The sequence below is a fragment of the Paralichthys olivaceus genome, chromosome 11 (assembly GCF_024713975.1).
Source record: "Paralichthys olivaceus isolate ysfri-2021 chromosome 11, ASM2471397v2, whole genome shotgun sequence".
Classification (NCBI taxonomy): domain Eukaryota; kingdom Metazoa; phylum Chordata; class Actinopteri; order Pleuronectiformes; family Paralichthyidae; genus Paralichthys; species Paralichthys olivaceus.
Window position 1 is genome coordinate 13,596,189 of NC_091103.1, and position 25,291 is coordinate 13,621,479.

A 25,291-nucleotide genomic window follows, 5' to 3' on the forward strand; every position below is an offset into this window, starting at 1 on the left:
GATGAACAAACATACAGTTAATCTTATCATATGAAAACCTAGAGCACACATATACCTTAACATAACAGCTTAATGAAGCAAGTCTGGATGAACATTTGTGAAGTTGCCATGGTAACGTCTTCTTATAGTCTTCTGTGACGGGATGACGATTGTTTTCTGACCCTAACATGGGCTATTAATACTCTGCCATTACTGCAGCATCATGAATAATGATGAAGAGATAAAGGCCACCTAACAGTGCCGTGATGATGAAGAGATCCATTCAGTGAAAACAATGACGGCAACAGTCATAGCATTCAGTTGTTATTTCCGTTACTAGTGCTGTGCCCATTTTAAACCTTCCTGTTTGGAATGGGCTGTTTTCTTGTCCTGCGAAAATGATCTGGAGTTAGTTCAGAAACAGTTCTACAATTAACTCACTTTTTTTACTGTTGTTTGCAGAGCTCTTTAACAACTGTAAAAACAATCTATCTATCTCATCCCATCTGGTTTATATGCAGTATGGGGTTTATATACAAGTTTGAATTATATAGTGTAGTAGGCAAAAAATACAACATTGATGCAAGTTATGACCTTTGCAGATTTCTATAGGTTTCATTAGCTTTCAATCCAGGATAAAACAATTCTGCTGTACTTGTTCGAAATTCAAAATCGCAAAGACATTATTTGTATAACAGGAAATCCTTCTGAATTGAAATGGTGAGTCTGATTCTAACACAATGTTTGCCTTTATTAATGAGCACATCAAGAAAATTAACATATTAATTTATGTTTACTTATATCTGTAATCAAAAACCTCCCCTCCTACTTATTTATTCATGAGGTTTACTGCAAGCTTCCAGCAAATATTAGTATTTGACATATGTCCCCTCTTTTAATGCAAACATACGACAACACTGAAAAGTGTTCACTGGAAGTTTAGCTCAAAAGAAATCTGCAGTCGTTTCAGTTTCAGCAATTTATGCCAGGAGCTGAATTATTAAGGTCTCTCATCGCCTCTCCACTTCCTCTCTTCTCCTCTGCCTCTTGTTCTTGCCAACCATTACTCTCTGTTGAGCAACCTGACTAACAAACCGCTGCAGCCCTCGAACACACACATCACACACACACACACACTCCGACGAAGAGAAGTGGCTCACCCAGATTCAGCGTTTGAATGAGTCACGTTGGGAGGAGGACTGTATGTGTGGATATATGGTTTGTACATCTATATGTATGCGTGTGTGTGTCTGGCATCTCCTGTCGTAATTTGGCTGTGAAGTGAAGAGTTGGACATAAAACAAACATGAAACCAGAGTTTCCTGAACTCCTGCCTTTCTATCACAATGTCCCTTTCTTACTTTTGTCTTTTTATTATTTCTGTTTTTGTTTTTTACCGATGCAGGTACACTTTTCACAATAACCGTCAACTTGACTGACAGGCTGGTAGAGGCCAGTGTTCCCTGCAGGGGACGAAAAGGAAGGAGCTCTATAATTATAGTCCTATCAAAATAAAAGTGTAAAAATATATGGTATGAGTCATCTTGTAATGATTTTGAAGAGAAAAGAAAACGATTTGACCAAAACGTTAAACTTCAAGAATAATTACTGAGAAATGCTGCACACAACTTCCTAAAATGTTGTTCTGAATTTTGTCTGTTTCTTTTTGCAGCTTTAAAGGGATAGTTCACCCAGACATTAAAATTATGCCGATGGAGGGGTTGTTAATGTGTTTCAGTCCCTTCTCTCCATCATTCTGTCTCTTTTTATCGTCAACTCCTGTTTTTTTCTTTCCCTCTGCCCCCTGTAGCTAAATCTAAGTGCCAGTGTGCATTTGTGTATTTGTGTGGTTTGTGTACTCACATCCAGGGTGTGACCTTGTTCAACCAAGCGTATCAGAGCTCTGCTTTATTTTCCCCCAGGTGTATATGTGTGTGTTTGTGTGTGTGTGTGTATGTGTGTGTGTCCATGCTAATGGACAACATTTGTTCTTGTTCATTCAAGCATATCAGTACTTGTCATAATTTTACAGGTGTATCTGCATGTGCACTGCAATCTGTCGAGATATAAGCTTTAACTCAAAACGATTTGGGCTGTCAGTGCTATAAAATCACATGATGCACATGTTCTAAAAAAAACATACAAACAAATAAAACATTTCTATATAGACATAGCTCTTTATATTATTATGTCATTAACAAAACAACATTTAATTAATAGTACAAGTCAATATTTCTTTCTGTTCAGATGCTAAATAAAAAACATGTTGCCCAATGTTTTTCTTTTTAGTGTAAATTAATAAAAAATATTTTTGAATGAAAAAAAGGCAGAACATTAAACACCACTGGTTAATCAATTTTACTTTTACTAAATCTTATTTACATATAGTATTACAGTATTACACATGGTGAGATCTGCAGTATTTGCTGTGTGTGTGTGTGTGTGTGTGTGTGTGTGTGTGTGTGTGTGTGTGTGTGTGTCTGTCACCTGCAGGGGCAGTCTATTCAAATTTGCAGGTGTGAGAGAAGAGCAGGTCACCAGTCAGACATTGTTTAGTCAACACACACCATGCTGATACATGCTGCCCTTGTGGCATTCATGACCATCGACCTGTGAAATTTTTGAAAGTTTAATAATTGTGACATGTTTGCTGACGTTTTCAGAGATGGTCAAGGCCAGGGAAGTTCATTAGTTGGTTGATGACTGTTATGGACGTTTTCTGGAAGCTGGTGAAAGGAGAACTCAGGCAGCAGCTGATGTCTTATGCAGAATATTCAATGTAGACTTGATGCACTTGGTGTGGTATGGTGTAGTATGGTATGGTATGATATGGTGGGGTATGTTATGTTATAGTGTGGTATGGTGTGGTGTGGTGTGGTATGGTCATTCTACAATTCAGTGCTTTATGAACATTTACTGACCAATCTGGAGTTATAGTTTACTGTCTTCACATTCCTGAAGAAAAAGGTCCTCTTACCTGTTGCACCACTTAGATATAGAATGTATAATTAATATTTTAGATGCTGAGTGGTGCATTTGAATTTTTTTCCACTCAAGACAATCCCACCTATCTTATGTTGCAGAGTCAATGGGTTTTCATCACATGTCAATTCATGTATTATTTACCCTAATTGATATAAATGCCACTGCTTTTGTGTGGATTTCATCATATAAAGATTACCTGTGTTTTAGTGAAAAACGAACCCATCTTGTACGAATAATTTTACTAAGCTAAGGTTAGATTAATGCTAATCATCTACAGCAAATGGATAGTTACCACAGCCTCAGTGGGTGGCTGGAGTTAAAGGAGTTAGAGCTGGTTGCTTGTGTATAATACTTAAATGCAACTGTCCAGAATGATGCACATGTTGAAGAACATGGATCATTAAAACTTTCTCATCATGTCCATATTTAGCTGTTGTTAAGCAACAGCAATAAGGGTGAGATGAGCTGGTGGCACCATCATACATTGCTGTACAGTGATAAGGATAAGATTGTGTTTTGACTGGTAATAAGTGCAGTTTCTTACCTCAAATAATGCCGGTCCTCAAAATGTCTCTGTGCCTCAGATGCAGTGTGGTATGTTGTTTCCAAAACATACAAGCATATAGCAGGAGACTGATTGGGAGTGAGAGATGCTTTGCAAAAACAACAGCTCCAAACATGACGTTAGAGATTTTGTTATCCTATTATGAGAAGTGTGAAAAATACTTTCACTTTATTATGAATCTGTTGCGGGTCAATTTCATAACCATAGTCTGGGTAATTAATTGGAAAACATTGCTCTGAATTGCTTTCAGTGGCAGTAGTTCCTGCAGAGAAAAGAGGTAAAAAGGTAAACTACTGAAGTTGTGGAATTCCTGTGTGTGTGTTTTGATGTGCTATAAAATTTGATGTGCTATAAAATGTGAAGCTGTCTGTCAGGCTCTCCCTGTAAATAAGAATTTAATTGGTCGAGTAAAGATAAAAGCAAATGATAAAATAAACTTGTGATGACATTTTTGTGTGTTGACATCAAATGCTTTCACAAAGGAATATGTACACTGTGTTCATAATGTTTATATATGGCAAACTATAATCACGCTCTAAACTATTTGCTAGAAGTTGCTAGAAGGGTTAGACCATGGACTGTAAATATGGACGATACATCTCCACTTCCTCCCACTATCCAGAAAAGAAGCTAAAATATTCTGGATATGAATGCTGTCATCTAGTGTCAATGATGTAATTTGCAGCCAGTGTCTGCGCAGTGGCAAACTCCATTTGGAGCTGAGGTGTTGAGGTCCCGCCAATACACGTACTCGATGGATAACAAGTTGGTGTCAGCTGTCAATCATGACGATTCACCCTGTTGTTATACCAAACTTACCGGAAAATCACTTAAACATACCTCAGTGTCACTTCACTTTCAGGGAGTTCAAGTCCAGAGTTGGTCTATCACATATAAGAACATATCAAGAGACTCTCCTCTCAGATACATTCATAACAACAAAAAAATCTCAGAGGGTTGAAACATCGTCACCTTTTCACCAAAAGCTCTCGAATCTCTTTGTCTTTCCCAGTTGACGTCTTCATTGTAATTTTCTGTGTGTATGTCTCCTCTTTTTCATCCTGAGATATTAGTTTTTTTCAACTGACTCGGACATTTGCATTCTTACATACAGTCCCTCTGAAAATTTCAGGAGATTATCCAGGGTTAAGTGCATGTGTGAAAGCAGCTAAAGTTGCATCCCCATCTCTGGTCACTGTGGACATAGTCAAAATAAATTAAAATATAAATATTACAGCTCAAGTGTACAGTTCGATTTAGTGTAACTGTACCTACAGTCACCACTAAAATGGTAACAACAATAATTGATACATGTCAAACATTAATCATCTATATTTTAAGGCACGATTTCAATAAAAACAATCTTGTAAAGCTCCACAAACCTCATAGTGAACCTGTCACAACAATTCAACTCTCCATTTCTAATACAGCCTTTTTTTCCAGTCAAGTGTTCATATGTCATGTTATTGCGAGCAGAACCAGTCTCTGAGAGAAAAGGAGGGAGAGTAATGAAGAGCAAGAATCAAAGAAACAAAGAAATGAATAGAGGATGAGAGGAAAGATGGGGAAGGAAAAAGTCACGTGTAGCTTCTCTCTTTCCCGATGCTGCATTGTTTCCCCCTCAGAAAACCCTGAGAGGGCTCAAATCTCGCTTTTGGATTAATGAATCTATATCCAAGTCTTCCTGTGAAAGCTCTATAAAAAAAAAAAAACATTATTTCCCTCCTCCTCTCCATCTTTTTCAGAGACACAAACACACAAACTCTACCAGACGCACACACACACACACACACACACACACACACACAGACCCAGTTAGGCCTATTGACCAGCTTCACTTCACTTCTCTCTCTCTCTCTCTCTCTCTCTCTCTCTCTATCTCCTCGTCCTCTCTTGCTTGCTCATGCAGAAAACCGGCGTAACCCAAGAGGTGTGAAGCCTCACAGGAATTCCAAGAGACACTTCTAAAGTCAGTGCTGCCATGGGAGGACATGTGTCTTCCAAATTTATTTTGTCACAAAGTTTTAGGTCAAGCAGTTTGATCTATCGCTGTGTTGGAAGATGCACAGGAAACCAGGTTACCGGGAGAAGCAGGGGTAAAACAGGACTTTGTGTGAAACGTGCTCTAGAATAACCTGGATACAAAATGTCATTCATCTTCGTTGTTATGGAGACACAGCAGAACTCAGCTGATAACTCCCTGTAAACACCAATGTGGGTCTGTTTCTTTTTATGATATTTTGAACTTATATTTAATGTGCATGTTAACACATTGTAGCTGCTTTCAGATATGCACTGAACTCTGACATTCTCCAGAGGGGCTGCACGTGAGAACGCAGATATCTGAGTGAGAGCCTCCGGACCTAATGCAGACTTTGGCCAGTCCCTCATTAGAAAGTCTGCAGAATGTTTGAAAGAGCTGGTGTGAGAAAACGCAGGATTCACCACAGGTGAGGAGATGTATTGATGACGTTTCTTCAGAAAAAGTGGAGCCGTGCCAATAATACGTTACATGCCCTGAGTTGATTCATCTATTTCCATCTTATCCCCCCATGTTTCTTCTCTCACGCTGACGCAGTTTCTTTCTTTCTTTGTCCTTCTGTCTTTTTTCTGTTCTCTCAAAACTCAGAGAGGACCAGCTCAGCCCTTGGGGTGTGTAGCACTCAGATGGTGACTGAGAAGCTGAACTAGACAGTCTGAGAGTAAGTAAAGGGCATTTGGTTCTGTGGAGCTACTGAGTCTCTGTGTGGAGTTACTTTTGCAAAATCCTTGTCAGTTCTTTCAAAATCCACCTTTTCCTTCTCTACCAAAGCATGAAAGGTAAAAATATCCTCAATATAAAAGTAATAAGATAAAAAAAGATAATTTCTTATATTGTATCTTATTTTAATTATATATATAAATATATTTTGTGAAACTCAATTTACTGAGTAATGAAAAATGCTTGATTACTGACTAAACTGACTTAACTATGAGTAATAGTTCACATGCCTGCAGAAAATTCTTCTTACCACTAAGTGTCCTTAGAAACCATTAAAATTGGATATAGAAATAATATATAATTAATACTTTGAATGCTGAGTTGTGCATTTTCAATTTTTCCAACTTTATAGCCTCCTAATATAAGGAAAATCATCCATTCAGCATTAATACTTCTTTTCTATCCTCATTGATGTAAATTAGTTGGGCATTTAGAAACACCTTTAACTGTATTACTCTGTGCAGAACATATTCATAGAGTTACAAAATGCAGAATGAATATGACCAATGCCACTATTTAAACAAAACTGAAGCTTTATAATTTTTCTGAAGCTATTTCTGCAAGGCTACTGTGTTAATGTATTACTGAGGGGTTTAATTCATTGCACCTAATAAACTTGAGTGAATGTAAGAATATATTTTTTTAATGTGGGCAGGAAAAATGACACTGTGAAGGACACAGTGACCAATTACCAAACTCCCTTGAGAGTAAACCTTTTACAACAGATATGCCAGGTGAAAATCTTTGAAAACTAACTACGGCTTTTATTTTGCAAAGCAAACTTTTCCCAACCAAGTCACTAAAACTGACATTTTCACAAATGTCCCTAATGCTGCGACGTGGCATTTGTCCAACATCCAATATTACTTGGACCACAGTTTTCTTCTGTGGTTTTTGACAGATCGTTGATAGTCATAGTAATAATTTTTGTGTTCTCGTCTGGATGGAGATATTTTGTCAAATAAAGATTTCTTTAACAACAGGGGGGAAAATATCTGTTCAAAAAATATCTGCAGCAGTGTAGACAAGGCTGAAGGCTAGCGCAAGACATGTGCATTATATGGTCTCTTGTTGTTTTTAATAATAATAATAATAGAGAAAATGGAGAAATACTGGGTTGCAGTAGCACACTCAGGGATAACAGATGCTTGAGCGAGTGACGTGCTTTCATTAGCAGGCAGACTGATTCTGGTCATTCTGGGCCACTCCACACTGGTTAGACTCCTGCAGAGTTCAGCTGCACCAACTGGCTCTCGGTGATATCAGTCTGTTTTATACCAGCGTGTTGCAATTTAGCAGCAAAAGCAAACATAATAATCTACAAAGCGAACTCCATGTCAGTCCTCCAGTATCGTAAATGAGTAAACATACTCAGCAACTGAGTGGGCCTTGTGTTGTCATGAAATGAACTTGTTGCGCCTGTAGTGCCACACCTACGTATAAAGACCCACCAGCACAAACGTGTGAGAAGTTGCAGCTACTGTAGCTTCTCACACGTTTGTGCTTTGAATGAGCATTAATAGTTTTCTTCTGATACAGGAGGAAGAAAAAGGATGATCCCAATAGAAACATTAAGCTGCTCATAACTGTGCTTTTTTTGACATCATTATGTACCCATGAGGCTTTTTAAATGTTTGCATGGAAGGCAAAAAAAAGCATGAAAGTCACAGTAACCCTTAACTTACTAGAGAGATTCTAACAAACATCACATTCTGAATAAAAGCTGTGTTACTGCATGAAGACTAAGTCTCCTTATGTTTATAAACACCTATAGAAATATAATGTGGTGATTCTACTGCCGGTTAACACATTATTGGATTTGCATCCTCCTTGGATTTGTGCATATTTACTTCAGTCTCATTATTATTCTGAGCAACTCTTGCCCAAACTGCTGAGCTGTGTGTGTTTTGATGTGTGTTACAGCTCCGTGGTGTGTGTTCAACTCGACAAGCTTGCGGAGATGGCTTCCATACACCAAACAATAATATCACTGGTTTAATGGACCCCTTGGGGCTCACACACATGCACCAATGCAGGTTGTGATTACTCTTCACGATAGCTCTAATGAAGCTCCTTTGCTGATTTGCAGATTTCAGGGTCAGGGGGATGTGTATTGGTGCTTGCGTGTGTGTGTGTGTGTGTGTGTGTTTGGCTGCATCTCATGCATCTTGTGATTCTAAAAACAGCCATGAACTGGACAGGCAATTAAAACAATCAAAGCCCTGAAGAATGCATTTAATGTATGTGTAACAAAGACAATACATATTTTTTCTCTATGTTTTTTCCAGCGAGGTCAGAGTGTCCTCTGAAAAGTAGACTTGTGTGGGCATAAATGAATAAAAAGTAGTCAAACAGATAAAAATAAATGTACAAAAAGAGTGGAATAATTTTCTCAGTAGAACACAACGTTCAGACATACTATTCTTATTGTTTTGGGTTGTTGAGACAATTAGTTACTCCTGACTCACAGACAAAACTATTTTTAGTCAAAGTAAAGATTGTTGTACTGTGGTGACATGGCAACTAATTACAATAGTGCAGCTTTTACTATTTCCTACCCATTTTATGGAAAATGTAACTATTGAACTCATTTATTTGTGTGTCTGACATCATTTTTGATCCTTTCATCCGCCAACACAGCTTGATTAAAATATTTTTTTCAGGGTTCAGTTAATGTATCCAGTACACTGCAGTATCTATGCAGCACAGGAAAAGTGTTTATACTAATTGAAGATCATTGAAGAAACCAGACTGAATATGACCAGGCAACTTTCTCACAATATGGGTTTGTTTGTCAAAAGCAACATATTACACGGCTGTAGGGGCTAACTGTATGGAATTTATCTCTGAATTATCTGGAACAATAAACAGCAGGGAAAAAAATCCCTGAGTTAAAATTGTGGTATATATAAAAGTTGCCTCTCATGCCCTGCTGTCTGATTCCCTGTGTTTTCATTATGTTACCTTTCTCTCTCTTACTCTTTTATACTATACCTCTCTATCTCTCTCCTCCTCACTCTCCCAGATGACCTAGATTTAAAGCCACCTTGTCTGCTGCAGTACCTCTCTCCTACACACACTCACACACAAACTATCATGTGCAATAACACACGCCCCCGACAACTATCAATGTTTTATTTATCACCTGGCTAAGTTAAGGTTGCTACAATACAATGTGCAACAATGCACACTTAAAATGCTGACACAAAATTTCAATCTCAGACACAGTTCAATTCACACTTAGGTTTAGCACAATATGGGTTTATAGGTTGTCAGCAGATTTCCGCACCACTACTGTTGTTCCATCTTGCACATGTTTATATAACTACTCTAAAGCATGTTTTGATGTATGTGTAGGTGTGTGCATGCTGCAAAGAAACGTGTATGTGCAATCACAGATAAGCTATTCAACAAATAATAAATTTCTATTTTATCATATGTTTTGCATGGCCCACAGTCACAGCAAATCCAAATTTAAACATGAGGAAAAAGTCCATATTAATTTACAGGTTAAATTAAATTAGTGTCATATAATTTTCTTATTCAAATTTGTATCCTGAAGTATTAGGTTGTGATGACTTATCGTTGAGAGAAAAAAAAACTAGAAGGGGACTTTGAGTACACATACCTTCGCCAAGGCCGATTAAACTCATACTATCAATATGGTGATATTGCATATGCATGTGTTGAGATCAGATACATCTGCATCATTATCTGCACCGAATTCCACCTGTTTACAGATATAATTACTCTACAGATGACTGATTATTTCGCAAAGGTCTGTGCATTATAGGGACTGTGCATATCTTTTCCCCCAATAATGTTGAAACACACTTTCTTTCAATGTTCAAGGAAATCTGCTCAGGAGCTTTTGTGTAATCTTTAAAAAGTACAGCAGTGGAAACCCAACCTCATTAGCAAGGGTGATTATCCTATTAATTTATTTACATCTATGTCAAATGTATTTCATACACCAATATCAAATATTAGCAAAGATATATTATGGAGAAAAACATTGCAGATAACTAGTTCAAACTTTATTTAACTTCAGGACAAAGATGCAAATACTAATACTACCTTCAAATGAAAGCAAACAAGTTTCACAAAAGAGTTCCTTTTCACTGACCTGTTCTCCCCGGTCTGATGGGTCGAGTTACATAAAAAGTTGAAATTGAAACAGCGTCCCTCTGTCTGCTAAGTGCTGATAATGGAAAGTCTGTATGGTCAAAGGTGGTACTGCAGCCTACACTCATACAGCTCATGTCTGATGAGATATATAAAGACAGTGAAACAGTGCACCCCTGGATGCCAAGTGTTGATAATGGTAAATGTGTATGGTCAAAGGTGGTACTGCAGCCTACACTCATCCAGCTCATGTCTGAGTGAAACAGCGCCTCCCGGGATTCCCCAGCATGATAGTGGTAAAACTGTGTGGTGAAAGATGGCATTGCAGCCTGTAGTCATACAGCCCGTGTGGCGTGGACAGGTAACAGGTGGAGCTCATTAGTTAGTGACGCAGTCGCCATTGAAGCTGTGACACAACAAACAACATGAAGTCAACAGCATTTACTGACAAGAAACAACACAGTTAGCTCGTGTGTGGCTAATGACAGTTAGCTAAAGTGCTGTTGTGAGAGCAGTTAGCGTGTAGCTCAGGAGAGAAGTCAAACTAAAAGACCAGACAGAAACAAGAGCAGAGGATTAGCATGGATGTGGACACTTCATAACCATGATGGACGTCAAATAACGTAAGTCACATACAGCCTCTATCTGTGTCTTTACATCATGTATGGGGGCTGGACAATATGGCTTAAAATATATCAAGAAACTTTCATATCAGTTGATATACTCATCTCTAGATGTCACATTATTATGTCTTTCAAGTTTAAAGACTTATTTTTGCTCCTGAGTGAAGTTTCTAGTTTTAAAATATTTTTTATCATCAGAGAAACACGCAGCCATGTTTCTGTTTCCAGATCGCTCTCATTGGCTATTGTGAGTTTCTGATCGCTCGCCCAATCAAGGTTCAATGTATTTTTAGTATTTGATCACTGTTACTTTCATACTACACAACTCTCACGGATCAAATCAAATCAGACGTTATTGTCATTCAGGCATACAACAGTAGTGCAGGCAGAATCAAATGGCGTTTCCCTGGGATCACTTTAAGATTATGTCTGTAAATCCCTCACGCTACACGATCGTTTGGCCTGATGATCTGTTTAGATCAGCCTCAGATCGGCAAAGCCTCTGCAGTCGTCAGCAGGGCTGAATCTGAGACGAAATAGGCTTCATTATCCTTTAGTGTGCAGCGGGCATCATCCTTAGGTTTTGCTAATCGACTGTAATGTGGTGTCTTGTACTTAACCACAGAGGACTGGCATACTACAAAATGTGGATCTGTTAACAGTGGTTGTTAAATGACAAATTGTCCTACCGTGTACCTTATTTCATTAGACGACTTGTCAGACTTGTCCCCTGATTCACTCTTCTGCTGAAATGATCCGTCAATTTCCGACTTAATTTAACTAGCTCCACTAAAAGAACATTTAGCCCTGGTGTGGCCTCTGTGGTTTAAATGGGCTAGTGTCACTGCTGCAATACATTTCATATTGTTCTGTTTTCTTTTTTGCGAGTGCATGCATTTCACTGTGTGCATAGTACACGTGTTTGTCGGTGCAATTGTTTCTGTGTGTTCATTTGTGAACACTCCACTCCGCTGGCTAATTCCATTGTGCAGATGAATCTTTATTTAATCTTGTAATCCAGCTGCTTGGGGCTATGTTGTGTTTGTGAGTCTGTACTCGTTTAATGTCTGCCGCTGTGTTTTCTTTGTGCTGCTGTTTATGCGTGTCTGTGCATGGATGTGTGAAAAATGGAGAGAGGCCAGCTTTTGTATAGTGAACCTGATATACTAGATAATGAATCTTATAGGAACAGATGTACACAGATGTAGTACACAGATCTCTAGATATTTACTCACTTAAAGAAACATTTGAGGAAAGGATCATTGGGTTTCTTCTCACTAACTTCTTATAGTTCATTCCGCAACACTGTCTGGTTCTGTATGTCCCGTGTAGAGCACAGTTCACACCCATCAGGGTAACCTCTCCAATTGAGTCTGCAGTGCTCTCTCATGTGCACTGCTTTGTTTGAGTCTTGTCCTGACACATTAGGCATTACAGCCATGATTTTATGCTAAAAAGGTCAAGTTTCACAACTACTTTTGATGTTTCCACTCATTCTACATGAAAGGTTATAAATGTCCTCTAAACATCATGGTGCTTTCAGTAATAATAACTGCTGGAGAGTGTGGTTTATGGTTTGGTGTAACAACTTATGACAGCTGCTTCTGTAGTTCTGGAGAGTAAAATTCATATAATGCACATTTCTTTGTGTTTTTCTCGCCTAAAAAAAATCAGCTTTTTGTGAGTGTTTCATCAGCTTAAAGGGATAGTTCACCCGGAAATGAAAATGCACTCATTATCTACTCACCATGCCGATGGAGGGGTGGGGGGAGTGTTTGAGTCCACAAAACACTTCTGGAGTTTCAGGGGTTGCAGCAGAATCCAATACAATTGAAGTCAATGGTGCATGCATCAATACTGCTCATGTGGTGTCATCCAAGTGTCAACAAGCCCTGACGTTCATATATATATTCGACTTGAAACAAGGTCATTCACATGCATTTTATGCACAAGGAGAGTTGAACTGCTAATTTGAATATACTGGTATTTTTATACAGTTGTATTGTCCCTGCAATAAATACAATGTTTAAAATAATGTTGATTGGTTGGAAATTGATAAGTGAGATTTATTTTTGCAACTTGAATCAGACTCCCTGAACTTGAACATGAAAAACAATGTATCTGTAAAATGTATCTGTGTATCTGTAAAACGCTGTGTCATTCTTATGCTGCTAGAGGCTGATATAAAAAAGAGATTAAAGCATCAAGCCTATCAGGTGTGCTGCCTTAAAGGTCAAGACAGTACGTTATAGAATCAGATGCTGGAAATAGAGAAGGCAGTGAGATGAGGATACAAACACAGATGGTGGGAAAAAAAGTAAGGGTGAAATTAAAGAGAGGTGGGGGGTCACAAAGTGGATTTCTTGAGATAAGAGGAAGAAGGACAGAGAACAAGATGTCTGACAGAAACTGTGACACTGCAAAGATTCTGAACAGATTTTATGCTGGAGGCATGAAACCAGGAACGAGAGAAGAGCATCTACATTTCTCTTGATCTGAGCTTTGTCTGAGAATCTCAGTTTTCTTTGCCCATAGCCTGACTCTCCACCAATTCCTATATCTGCAACAACAAATGAAATATCAGTTTAAACTATCAAAGCTGTTTACTTTACCAAAAAATGACCCCAGGCTTAGAAAAAGAAAAGAAACTAGCACCATGTCCACCTGCCTCTCTGAGCCAGTGGACACATCAGCACCGGATACAATCACTGCTTGTCAGCTCTGACACACGCACATTAAAATGCCAGGTCAGGCTGACATTGCCCTGCAATTTAACAGCTAACGGAGCTGAGCTCTCTCTGTTTCTTATCATTCAGGTTGAAGTGTAACAGCGAGCTTAATGGATTATTGGTTTATCTGAGTGAAAATGTAATATTCTGGGCAAAGAGAAAACACCCTGAGATGTTTGTGCTGTCAGCCTGTTCAGTGTCATGTCACTCCAAATTGTAAGGGATGCAAGACACCAGGTAACATAGTTTGAGGTGGTCACAGTCAAGATATTAGTTGGTCAATGTTAGTAACAATTAGTACTAAACACTAATATATTCTGTTGGTAACCAATACAGGAGGAAGGAGGATTCTTGGGATGACAAGATTTTTGCATATATGTCAAAGGAGACATATGCTTTTTTCCCCCTTTCCTCTAGTGTGTCATATAGGATGTAAATTAAACTTCTAAGTTAAAAAAAAAATCCAAATTCCAAGGTAAAGGAAGAGACTTCCCCCTGTAGAAGACACCTGCCCCTGAAGCCCCGGAAATACCTTGTCAGAATTCCGACTGACACTTTCACATCATCCTGTAATGCCAATGCATTTGCATAATACATGCCTAGCTACTAGTCTGGCATGTCCCCTAACATGAAAATGGTTGGCCAGCTAACCAATCAGAGCCTAGGCTAAAACCAAGCATTTCACACAGAGCCTGAAAAGAGAAGGAGTAGCACTATAAGGGAAGTGTTGCTTTTTCTTAAAATAAGAGCATGTAAATAGTTTCAAGTAATTACCCAAAGTGAAATTATAAACCTGAATATGAGCATATGTGTGCTTAAATATTTCTCTTATAGTTATAGCTGAGAATAAAGAAGACAGAAGTAGTACAACTACAGATAATATCATGCCACTCAGACAGATCCTTCTGATCTCTATGGTCTGTCTTCATCGCAAAAGTTTTGCTTTTATTTGGTAAATTGATATTTGATTCTTTTCACTGCTAATTTCAATGAGCTCACTCAATAAGATTTCTCACAGCATAGACAAAAACATAACAGAGATGACAAGCTGAGAAAAAGTTCTAGGAGAGATTAGTAAAAGAAAGTATTGTGCTGTGGGTTCTTGGCTGTCATCCTCTTGATTTGTCACATGTCTTATTACTCCAAAACTTTTCTGGGACATGATTAAGTCTGTGGTGCATAAACCTTCAAGTTCAAAACATATCACTCTTCTTGTCTGCGGATATGTTCAGTTTTGTGTGGAAAAGCTCACTGGAAATGCTTTATACTTGTCTCTCACAATCATCAAAGAAACGCCATGTCGGTTTCCCTGAATGATACTCTTGATGAACCGTATGAGACAAAAACACTCCAGATAAAATGTCTATAGGCAGATCTAATATTTCGTACTCTGTAATATGAAATTTATTGCAAATTAAACTGATAATCGGTTGAAAGGGTATTCACACCAGACTTGACTGCATGTATCAGGGTGTGGTTGGGGATGTACTATATTGTAGTGTTTGATGTCAGTCGGCTAAATATTTGCTTTATTCTTCTATCAGATGTCCCTTAAAGTTCTATGTACTAAGTTTAATATATATATTACAGGCAGTCCTATGTTATCCCTAAGGGAAGTTTAGATGGGTAAAATAGTTCAGCACTTCCTCTGAAGACGAACGGAGCAGTGAGAGGACAGCAGCCAAAAAAAAAAAAATGAAAAAGAAAGAACAGAGAAGAGTTTCTGACTCGAGGCAGGAATCTGGCAGCCAAGTGTCCAATCAGATAAGCTGCTAGTTTAAAAGACGTGACTGTATGACTGACTTGTTTAGTGGCTACTTCAGAGTCAGGCTACATGTGTCAATTCTTTTAACTCTCCCTGTTATGATGGCTGCTTGTGCAATCTGGAGTTATGAGTCTGACTGTCTGAGGAAGCTGAGAGCTGCGGGCTAACAGTGTGATACACTATCTGGTCTGAGACAAGGTCTGAGTTTTCCTGCTACCTTCCTGACACAAGTCGTTCATTCCTTCTGGATGAATGATTGCCATATTCACTATAACGTTTGCTATTAACACTACAATTGGCATTAAACACAAAGTGCAGCAGAGGCTGATAAGAGTATTAAGTATAACAAAAATCTGGACATGATGGTGGATCAAGAGGAGCAGTCAGGACACTCACAAGACAGGAAACCATGATCATACAAATGTTTGAGCAATCCATCCAATCATTAGTGGAATTTACTGAAAACTGCACATATACTTGGGAATAAGGTGATCACCAATGTCATAGGGATACATTATCAGGCAATGACGACTTTGCTCCCTGGCATTCAAATAGATGTTAAGATATTTCTCAGGATAAGTGAAAACTTTGATATAGTGATGGCAATTTAAGTAAAGTCAGGGAACACTAAAGTCATTAGGATGAAATCTCTGGGGGCAGTGAAGGTCTGGACCAAAGCAGTGGACCAGCTGACACCACATCACCATCCATGAAGCTCTAAGGTTAATAAGGTACATCTGCGACAGTGTTCTGTAAGAAATGTGCTCTGATGGGTTGCAGTAGGATCATGTTTTAATCAAACCAGCTTATTTTCTAGTCCTTTCAGTTTTAACAATATTACAAAACCCTATGTTTATGAACATGAACAAAAAATGCTCATTTAACTTTTAAAACCAGGGACATGAGAACCAGAGGGATCAGGCATGGTGCTTGTATGCATGATGTAAATCTTGGCATCTTCCTGGCAATGGCACTTTTACAAGCCTCTGGCAAGGTGCAGGCTGAAGCTGATTGTGCTGAATAGTAGGCAGTCAGATGAGGTTGTACAGTTGCTCTGCTTGTCTGTGGTGCCTCTGCTGTCTGACAAGAGCGTAAAGCTAGCAGGTAAGTCCACATGTTGCTGTCACTGTCAACAAACAGCCTTATCGTTGTAGTTACTTTCCCAACTGTGGTATTGAAACCAACACTCTTCCATTCACTGTTTCTCAAATACTTTAATCTTGTGATGTTTTGCTCAGGAAAGCTTCGTTTGCCAGTGGCCTCCATTTTTGCAGCAATGGACGATGGGCAAGATCAGTGTGAGAAATTTCATCAGTTTTCGTTAACAAGCAACTTCTTTTGTAGTAATCACTGTCAGTTCCCTTCTAATGCAAATGAACAAGCAGTGTTCCAGTTGGGACTTTTGGGAATCAGGAAAAGAGACAATTTGTGCAATTGTTGCAACCCACAAATAAACATGTTCTGCAAGGTCTAGTACGAGCAGCATAAGATTTTTAAAATTAAATATAATTTTTTGGCCATCTTGCCTACTGAAGAGCCAGGTCACTTGTTCTGAAAACTGCACTAAGTCAGAGCCAAGAGCACCGGCCAGTTACTTTTTAATTGAGCTTCCTTTTATTGGACATTTTAAGAGTATTAAGGAGTTTAAACCATCTAAACTATACAATTGATTCAAATATAATCTAGTTGAGCATTGTTTTCCAGATCACCTCTGTTTTTTTCTGTTAGTCCTCGCTGCATCTACCACTATGTGTCATAGTGTTTGATGTGACTCTTGTGTGTTGCCTCATTACTGTGAGCTGCAGGAGTCTTACACTCTCTAAAGCTTTGGTTTTCTGTGTCTGGTAACCCTCGATTGCATTGGCATATAGTCAGTCAAAGTGAAAGTAGCTAATAAGACAAACCAGATAGGACAAAAGAAATGAGTTAGCACCACAGGCTCTGTAGCGACATGCATAAGCACTGCATGTGTGTGTTGGTCTCATGATTTCTCTGTTTAGCTGAAACTGTGTTGATCTGAACATAAAAGTACCATCTGCCAAATGTAAGCAGACTTTAGTTTGGGAACTTTGTTTATACCAGTGATTTTTATGGGTAAGGTTATTCGTAATCAGTCCCCAAAGATTTCACATCAATACTAATACGTAACAGGATTACGTATAAACTAAAAAACTAATTTTCTTAAAATTTGGTGAAAGGATGGGGTATGGGCCAAGGAGAGAACCCAAATTCCGAACTCAAATGGACAAATGGACAAATCCAGGCATTCTTTTCAACACTTTTACCAATTTCCCAAAGAATAATTCATGGATTTGATGTCATTTGAAATCAGGTGTGTTTAGGGGACTGATATTTATGAGTGCATTTGAATTTAGTTGGGCCTTTGCGGAGGTATGGTGTATACTGAGTGTCATTCTAGTGGTAGTAATGTTTTTCTTTTTTCTTGTTGTGTAGCTGATGTTAAATGATCTGCATTTGGCACTCAGTGGGGAAGTGACCATGGCGACGACACATTCTGTAAAAACATGTGCATTGTTTCTGCAGCAGTATGGGTGGGTGTGTTTTGGCTGAGGGTAGAAAGCAGAGTCACTCACTGCTCCAGCTGGTGCACCTGCTTCAGGTCATGTTGACTGGACATGATAAAGGATGATCGCTCACTCATAGAGAGAGAGGGTGGATGAGTGAGAGAGATGAGAGAGTCTCATTGCCTCTCTCTCTCTAACTGTCAAGTCCATATGTTACTGAACAGGCCTGTGTTCAATTGTCCCAGATGGGTTTTTCACAATAAGTAAGTCAGTGTGGAGTCTCGTCGCCCCCATGCTGTGACAGAGCAGGTGCAATGTTTAGTAGCATCCTGTGCTCATGACCTCGTCGTGGGTCCAGATTATCATCAATCTGTTTTTATCACACCCTGTAATGTGAGTGCTACTCACTTGTATTCCATCATCTCTTTTTACAACCTTAATATTTTCTGATAAACAGCAATTTAATGTAATGTGTGTTTTTGAATAACTAATTATTCCCAGGAGGTGAGTAACATTAACTGACTCACTAATTTTCTCATTAGACCACTCATCCATAATTCATGTCACTCTATTAAATGTATTGTTTGTAAAAAAATATCTGCAGATCTGTTGGTGTGTATGCACCAAGGGTTCAGAACACCTCAGATTCTATCTGTTGTTCTTTGTTAGAGAAGCAGCCTGAACAAGTTTCAGTTGGGGGTAATTTGTCACTGACATTGTGCAGCTAAAGTATGTAAGGTAGTCTCATATTATTGCCTTGGCATTTAGGACAGGGACCTTATTATCTAACAAATCATTACTAGTAAAGTTCAAGCTATTCTTTTAACAAATTGAAGTGTAAAGTTTTTTGTCCTCTCTCTCTCTCTCACACACACACAGGAGGAATTTTAATTGATTGTATGAAATATTTGATGTGATCCTGTTCTGAGTCGTGAGTGATCCAGCCAAATAACTGAACCCATCTCGACAAGTACACAAATATATGTATTGATCCAATACTGTGTCTTTGAAGTATTTCGCTTTCCCGAAGATAATATTACAATTTTCTTTTCACTTCTTATTTGCTGCTCCAAAACAGCATGTGGAATTAATTTGACATTGCTGGCCCCGAAGCAAGAAAGATAAGCTACAGATTGGTTGAGTTCATTGTTCTGGATGACCAACCCCTTTCCATTGTTTAAAATATGGATTTTTGCCACCTTGTAGAACATTTAGAACAAAGGTACAGTCTCGAAGTTGCTCTTGCATTGTTTTATGCTGTTAATGTAAAAGATACAGACAGGTATTTTGTTTTCGAAACTGTGACAGTTTTATAAGGGAAATGTTTTTTTATTCCTTGATTCTTTTAGCTTTAAAGCGGCTGTTGCTCTGTTTAATATTGTTCCTGAACTGCTGAAAACTTAAAAGGTCTTATTTTTTTATATATAACTGTGGCTGCACTTAAACAGCTATTTAAAGTAATTGTGTTTTCCAAGATTCATATATTTGTCCTTGTTCAGTTCTGATTGTCAAACTAGATGATAGAAGTATTATGGTGTTCATTCTTTGTGTATGTACTTGTTTTTCAAAGAGTTTTACCTCAGCCAGGTCATTCAACAATGGTAGCACTTGTTAGTAGCGTACAGCTGTTAAAATATGCAATATTAGTTGCTTTTTTGTAAATGCTCTTATATAATGAGTACTTAGGCCATTCCACAAAGTGCAGGTATCTGAATATATAGCAACGTCTTTTCTGACTCTTTGTCTGCTTGTTTACTCCAAGCCATCTGTTCATTTCCCTATTTGATCTTCCTGTCTATCTGCCACTCTGACAGTTACCCCTCTGAATTAATAAATCATCAAATGCCAGGTTAGACAGGTGAGAGGTCTGAGGGTTAAGTGTGGTTATAATATTCCCTCATGGCTTACTCACTTCTCAATTCCAGGAGACAGGTTCCATCAATATGGTTTCCTGTGTGCCACCTCTACCACCACTTTATTATTATGCATTCTCAGTCGCACTGCGATACAGTATCTGAGGCTACAGTGAAAATCCAATTTAAACTAAAATAATTTACATAACTGATCTAACTTATACACATTCATTGGACTTTGTTGCTGTTTTCTTTTTTACGTTAGTGTAGATGTTTTTCTCTAAAGCTATAATTGGGTTTTCTAAGTGGTTTTCAAATTAAATATGTTGTCAATGAATTTAATATAAAGAGGACTCCACACAAGAGAGGGCAAACTAATATTCAGCCATAATTATGAGCGACCAAGCTTTGTTTCAGCTTGATTTCATGATGTGTGTATTGTATCCTTTGTTTCAATCTTTGTTGTTGTGTTTATTAACACGGAATCCCTCTTTTATAATAATACAGGACTCCTTGAAAAACAAACTATTTAAAAATGTCAGTCTTATGAATCTACACAGCAGAGAAATCTGAGTTTTGACATCTGACAAGCATCCAGTAACTCTCTGTACTGATGGTATTTCGACCTTTTCCATAAACACTTTAAAGGACCACAGTATAATGTTGACAGAAATAAATATGTTGGTCATGATGATGGATTACCTAAAACGAATTTCCCTGGAAATTTACTTTTATTTTCATCTCAGAGTCTATCACTGTAAATCCTAAAGCAGTTCTACAATGTCTGAAAATTAGTTTTTGATATTCTGTCATCTGCAGGCAGGCAGAATTCGACATAACATTGATAGATACCATTTCTGTTCAGTGCATTTTTGTAGGCGGACCTACCCCTGCTGGGTACATAGCTTCCTGTTTTTTTGCATGTTTACAGGGCTCTGAAATATTTGTATTTTCATTAGTGAGAAGAAAGTCATGTTGGCTAATGTGCTCTGGCAATTTCTGGTATTCACAAATCTATAATTGTGTCTAGTTTGTCTAGATTTAAAAAATTGTGCAGTTACTCTGTAAAAACATTCAACTTTGCTGATGTAATTTCTTCCTTATCTGCCAATGAAACAAATATATCACTCTCCTGCACCGGTAGTGAGAGCTCAGCTCAGCCGCCCAACAATATGCTGCTGTCACATCTTACTAAAAAACAAGTTTCACTGTTTTTGCATATCTTCCATATTCGGAAAACGTCAGATTTCCACAAAGTCGTTCACAAAATAAGAACCAACCTTGTATCTTCTTAACTGATAGATTTGTTGACTTTTTGGAGCTGTCCCAGCTATATTTACAGGTTTGGCCAAAGATTACATACTTCAAACTACAAGAAAAAGTTTCAATCATAATTTTAAAAAGGTTACAACTCAATCTATACGTCAATTTTTGCCTCAGTAAGGACACACTGCTTCACTAAATCCAAATGATCTCCTGCAGAGTCATCTAGTCATCAAAGCTAATTCTTGGGGAAACCTGGCTGAGGTGGGCTCATCGCTTAGTTGAGCACCACCTCTCAATCTGTGGGAAAATAATGTGTCACTTTTGTCAGTGTGTAATTCTCTGTAGATGATAGGGGAAATAATAATTCAACATTTTTACTGGGAAACTGATGGTCCAGCTAAAGACTGCTATAGCATAAGAATCAGCTCTGCTCGAGAGGGGGCACCCTTCATTTTCAAGTTGTTTAATGTCAAAGAAGTGGGAATTCAAAGATTTTATGCTCCAAGGTAAATCTAATTATTTTCCCCTCAAACCTTTACTTAATGTGTAAGATCTGAAAAAATTGCACACTGGGGATGCAGAATAAATGTTGGTGGCACTCTAAAATACTATTTCCACCAGTTTTTAAAAATTTTCCTTTGAAAGATCACTCATTCCTCTCAGAGGGATCAGGATCCCACTGAACAAACCATTTTAATGTACTCCGACAGTCTCACATTTGCTGCCTTCTGTGTTTCTTCTGTATGCCGAACGGACTGCCCTACATTTGAAAATGCCACATCAACTCCATTGTTGTTTGTCAAATCCATTATAGATTCAGTGAGAGCTAGCCCACCCACAGCCCGCGCCTGCCTCTTTGAGCTCACGGTACCATCAGTGTAAACATTATATCGTGGCATATTTTGGAGATGAGAATAGTGTGTTTATGATTTTCTGTCTGGTTCAGTTCCTGTTTAGTGAACCAGGTTGACAGCTCGAATGCTGTGGGTAAACCAGGCTACAGCCCACCACTGCACAATCTGTGTTGTGAGAGAAAGACAAATCTTTATACACACCAGTATCTCTGTCAGTACACAGTAACATAGTGTGTGGGTACACACTGGTACCCACCAATGTTCACTAACCTCAGAAGCCCCTTTGAAGGGTCTCTCTTCTGTTTGCGTGTGAGTGTGCAGACACAGAAGAATGCACAATGACGGACAATCATGTTGAATTTACAGAATTAACTTTGTGAATTATAGTAATGTATGTAATGCATGTAAACACTATTAATCCAAAAATATTTTCCAAAGGAGTAAAGCACAATAACTTGAGAACATTTTAGAAAATTCACCCTTTTTGAACTTTGCTTCATTATCTTTTAATACTGCATTGCATGTTCTAAACCTGCCTGTGAATGGGATGTCTGCCTGGCCTGTGGTGCAACTGGTTGCAGCTTTCTTTTGGAAACTGTCAAAGTGACTAAGTAAAGACCAGTTGTCGGATTTTGCAGTACCCTGAAGCTGCTACACCACTATTACACGAATATTTATTGAACTTTACTCAATGATCAACGAATAATGAGTCAGTACTCGGAACCTAAAACTGGAGTGTCGGTTATTGTTGCTGTTGTCGTCAACATGTCCCAGTCATCGGCGCTACAGAATGCTGCTTGCCTGTTCATTTAAAGTTTGTCAATATTGAATGTATTTGGTGTCTAAACACACCAAATCCGACACTGTACTCTCTCTGGCATTCATTTTGATGAAAACTTCTGTTGGGTCAGTTAGAGGTTTCCTATGTTCACTTCTTTTGCCAAGAGTTAGACGTGAACCTTGACACTGATGTCACGTCCGTACATTTAATACAGATCCAAAACCAAGGCCCAGTTATAGCTTATAGCCTGAAGACTGGATACAGCTAGTGTGGCTCTTTTGGTAGGAATCAAAACCCAAGCACCTCTAATGAAATATGGCACGCTAACTGGTGAACTGTAGAGGTACTTGTTATGGGAGTTTGTTCCTTCCAAATATAGCCATGCTTGCTGTTCCTTCCATTTTCCAGTCTTTAAGTAAACCGATGCTAACTGGCCGCTAGTTCATACTTCTTTTAGTGCTTTATTTCTATGATTATTACAAAAATTAAATGGCATATAACTACTTCAATACAGTCAATGAACAATCTATTTAATTGGATAAGTCTGAGGCTGTCATTAGGTTGTATAAAAGTTTACATTCAGTCTAGGAAGTACACACACACTCAAGCATTCTTCACTATCTTCAGTCTTGCACACTGTTTAGTAGCCCGTAAGTGCTAATGTTAAAAGGCTTTTCAACATTACATTAGCGTGCAACCCTCGCCAAATTCTCGTTATCTCTTCCTCCTGCTCTTCTTTCCCCTCTTTTATTTTCAAGCCCCGCTCCTTTCCCTCTGTCGCTGCCCCCCTTTTTCCCCCTCTCTCTCTTTCACAGTCTTTTTATTCTCACTCATACACACAATCAAATGCAGTGACATTCAGATTTCTGGCTTTATTCAAATGCTGAATTATTAAGGGAGCCAGTTTTATGGAGGTCTGCTCTGCATTGCTGTGAAAACACAATCTCCATTTCAACTGCAAGTGTGAAGAGAGATGTGAGCCAGAAAAGGAAAGACGAGGGAAGAGAAATTAGGGCAATGATTTCAAATTCCATTGAAAGTTTAGAAAGTTGTTCAAAGGCATTAAACATTCTATGTGTGTTGGTTTGGGTGAATATTACAGCATGTGTGCATTTCTGTTTGTCCCAGTGAGTTGTGTGCATGTACACTGTTCCTCCCGGTGTACAATAGGTGTCACCATACAGGTGTTTGCTCCAGCTCATGGCCCTTAATGTCATTTTATTGACCTACACTACTTCTTGCCTTTAGGCCAACATTTTCAACTTTATTTATTTAGATGTGACTGCAAATGGATTTTAGTTTGTTTTTATTCCAGCAACAGTCCAAATGGAGCCAGCTTCGGTCAGTCAGGGTGCTGCAGGGGCTGGGTGCAAGCACTGCACAACAGTTTATTTTACATATCAAGATATTTACTGCACAGGTTTTCGTACTATGAAAATGCTCAATGTTGTTTATCAGTGGTGCCAAGTGCAAAGCATATCAAAGCCTTGTTGCCTCTGCCTGATATGACTAATTGATGATACTGACTTTTTCGGTTTGGATGGTGGTTTTAAACAAAATATATTATCACAATGTGCCGTAGGCCTGCTCTCAGTTAGCAGCAGTGAAATTACTTTAGTTTAATTGAAAGTGTGCAATTTTTTTGGGTAAAAGAGACGCTTATATTATCTGGTAAAGGCAGAGGGCCTCAAGTGTAAGATTTACTTTTGTCCACATAGGTGAAGTGACAACTCCAAGAATGAAATGGTTACCATGGTGAACTCTGTGAAACTAGTACAGTGGTTGGATTGCCATTTCATATTTTAATAATTTTACTTTGCTTTGAAAAACTCAAGGTAAACACTGTACAGTATCAATCAGTTAGCAGCTCACATCACATAATGCAACATAGGTTTGTTTTGCTCCTATGAAAACAAGATTTTTCAGCCTTCAAAGAGTTAAGTCTGAAGTGGAGTCATATTTTGGTTTTATTAGTGCTGAGGGAAACTGGAATCAGAACAAGTAAGCTTTTAGCTCCATGCATAAAATGGGGAATGACATGTTGGAAAAAAGCATGGTTTGTCCATCTTACTTGCCAATACCTTGTTACTAATTCAAACTAAAGCTTTTAATTTTAATGTTCCCTTTTTTTGTAGAACATGTTTTGTGTGTATCCAGACTTTATTTGTCCATTGCACATGAAAACATTTCCAATGGATTAGTTACCAAACCTCTATACTTGTCAATTTAAATCAGAGAGTTGTTGACTTGGTTGTGCAAGTGTTCCACCAGGAGAAACACTCTAGACTCCTTTGTGTTTATGTCTGTTGTTTTCACATCACACCTTTTGTCTTCCATCTGCGTGTGACTATTTTCATCCAATCATGATCATGTAATCTTGTCTGCAGTAAAGGTTAAGCTGGTTTATTATCTCAATATGGATAATATGTGTGAGAGATAAGAACACAAACAACCCACACACTTCCAAGTCAGCAGGGTGG

General features: G+C 38.4%; 1 long non-coding RNA gene across 1 annotated transcript in view; it reads left to right on the forward strand.

Moving 5' to 3' along the window:
* The first annotated feature begins 10,742 nt into the window (after window positions 1-10,742).
* Window positions 10,743-25,291, forward strand: part of LOC109630131 (uncharacterized) — a 98,442-nt gene continuing 83,893 nt past the window's right edge. Inside the window, exon 1 of the long non-coding RNA XR_011244612.1 lies at window positions 10,743-11,038. This is a non-coding gene — a long non-coding RNA (uncharacterized lncRNA). The remainder of the gene's footprint in view (window positions 11,039-25,291) is intronic.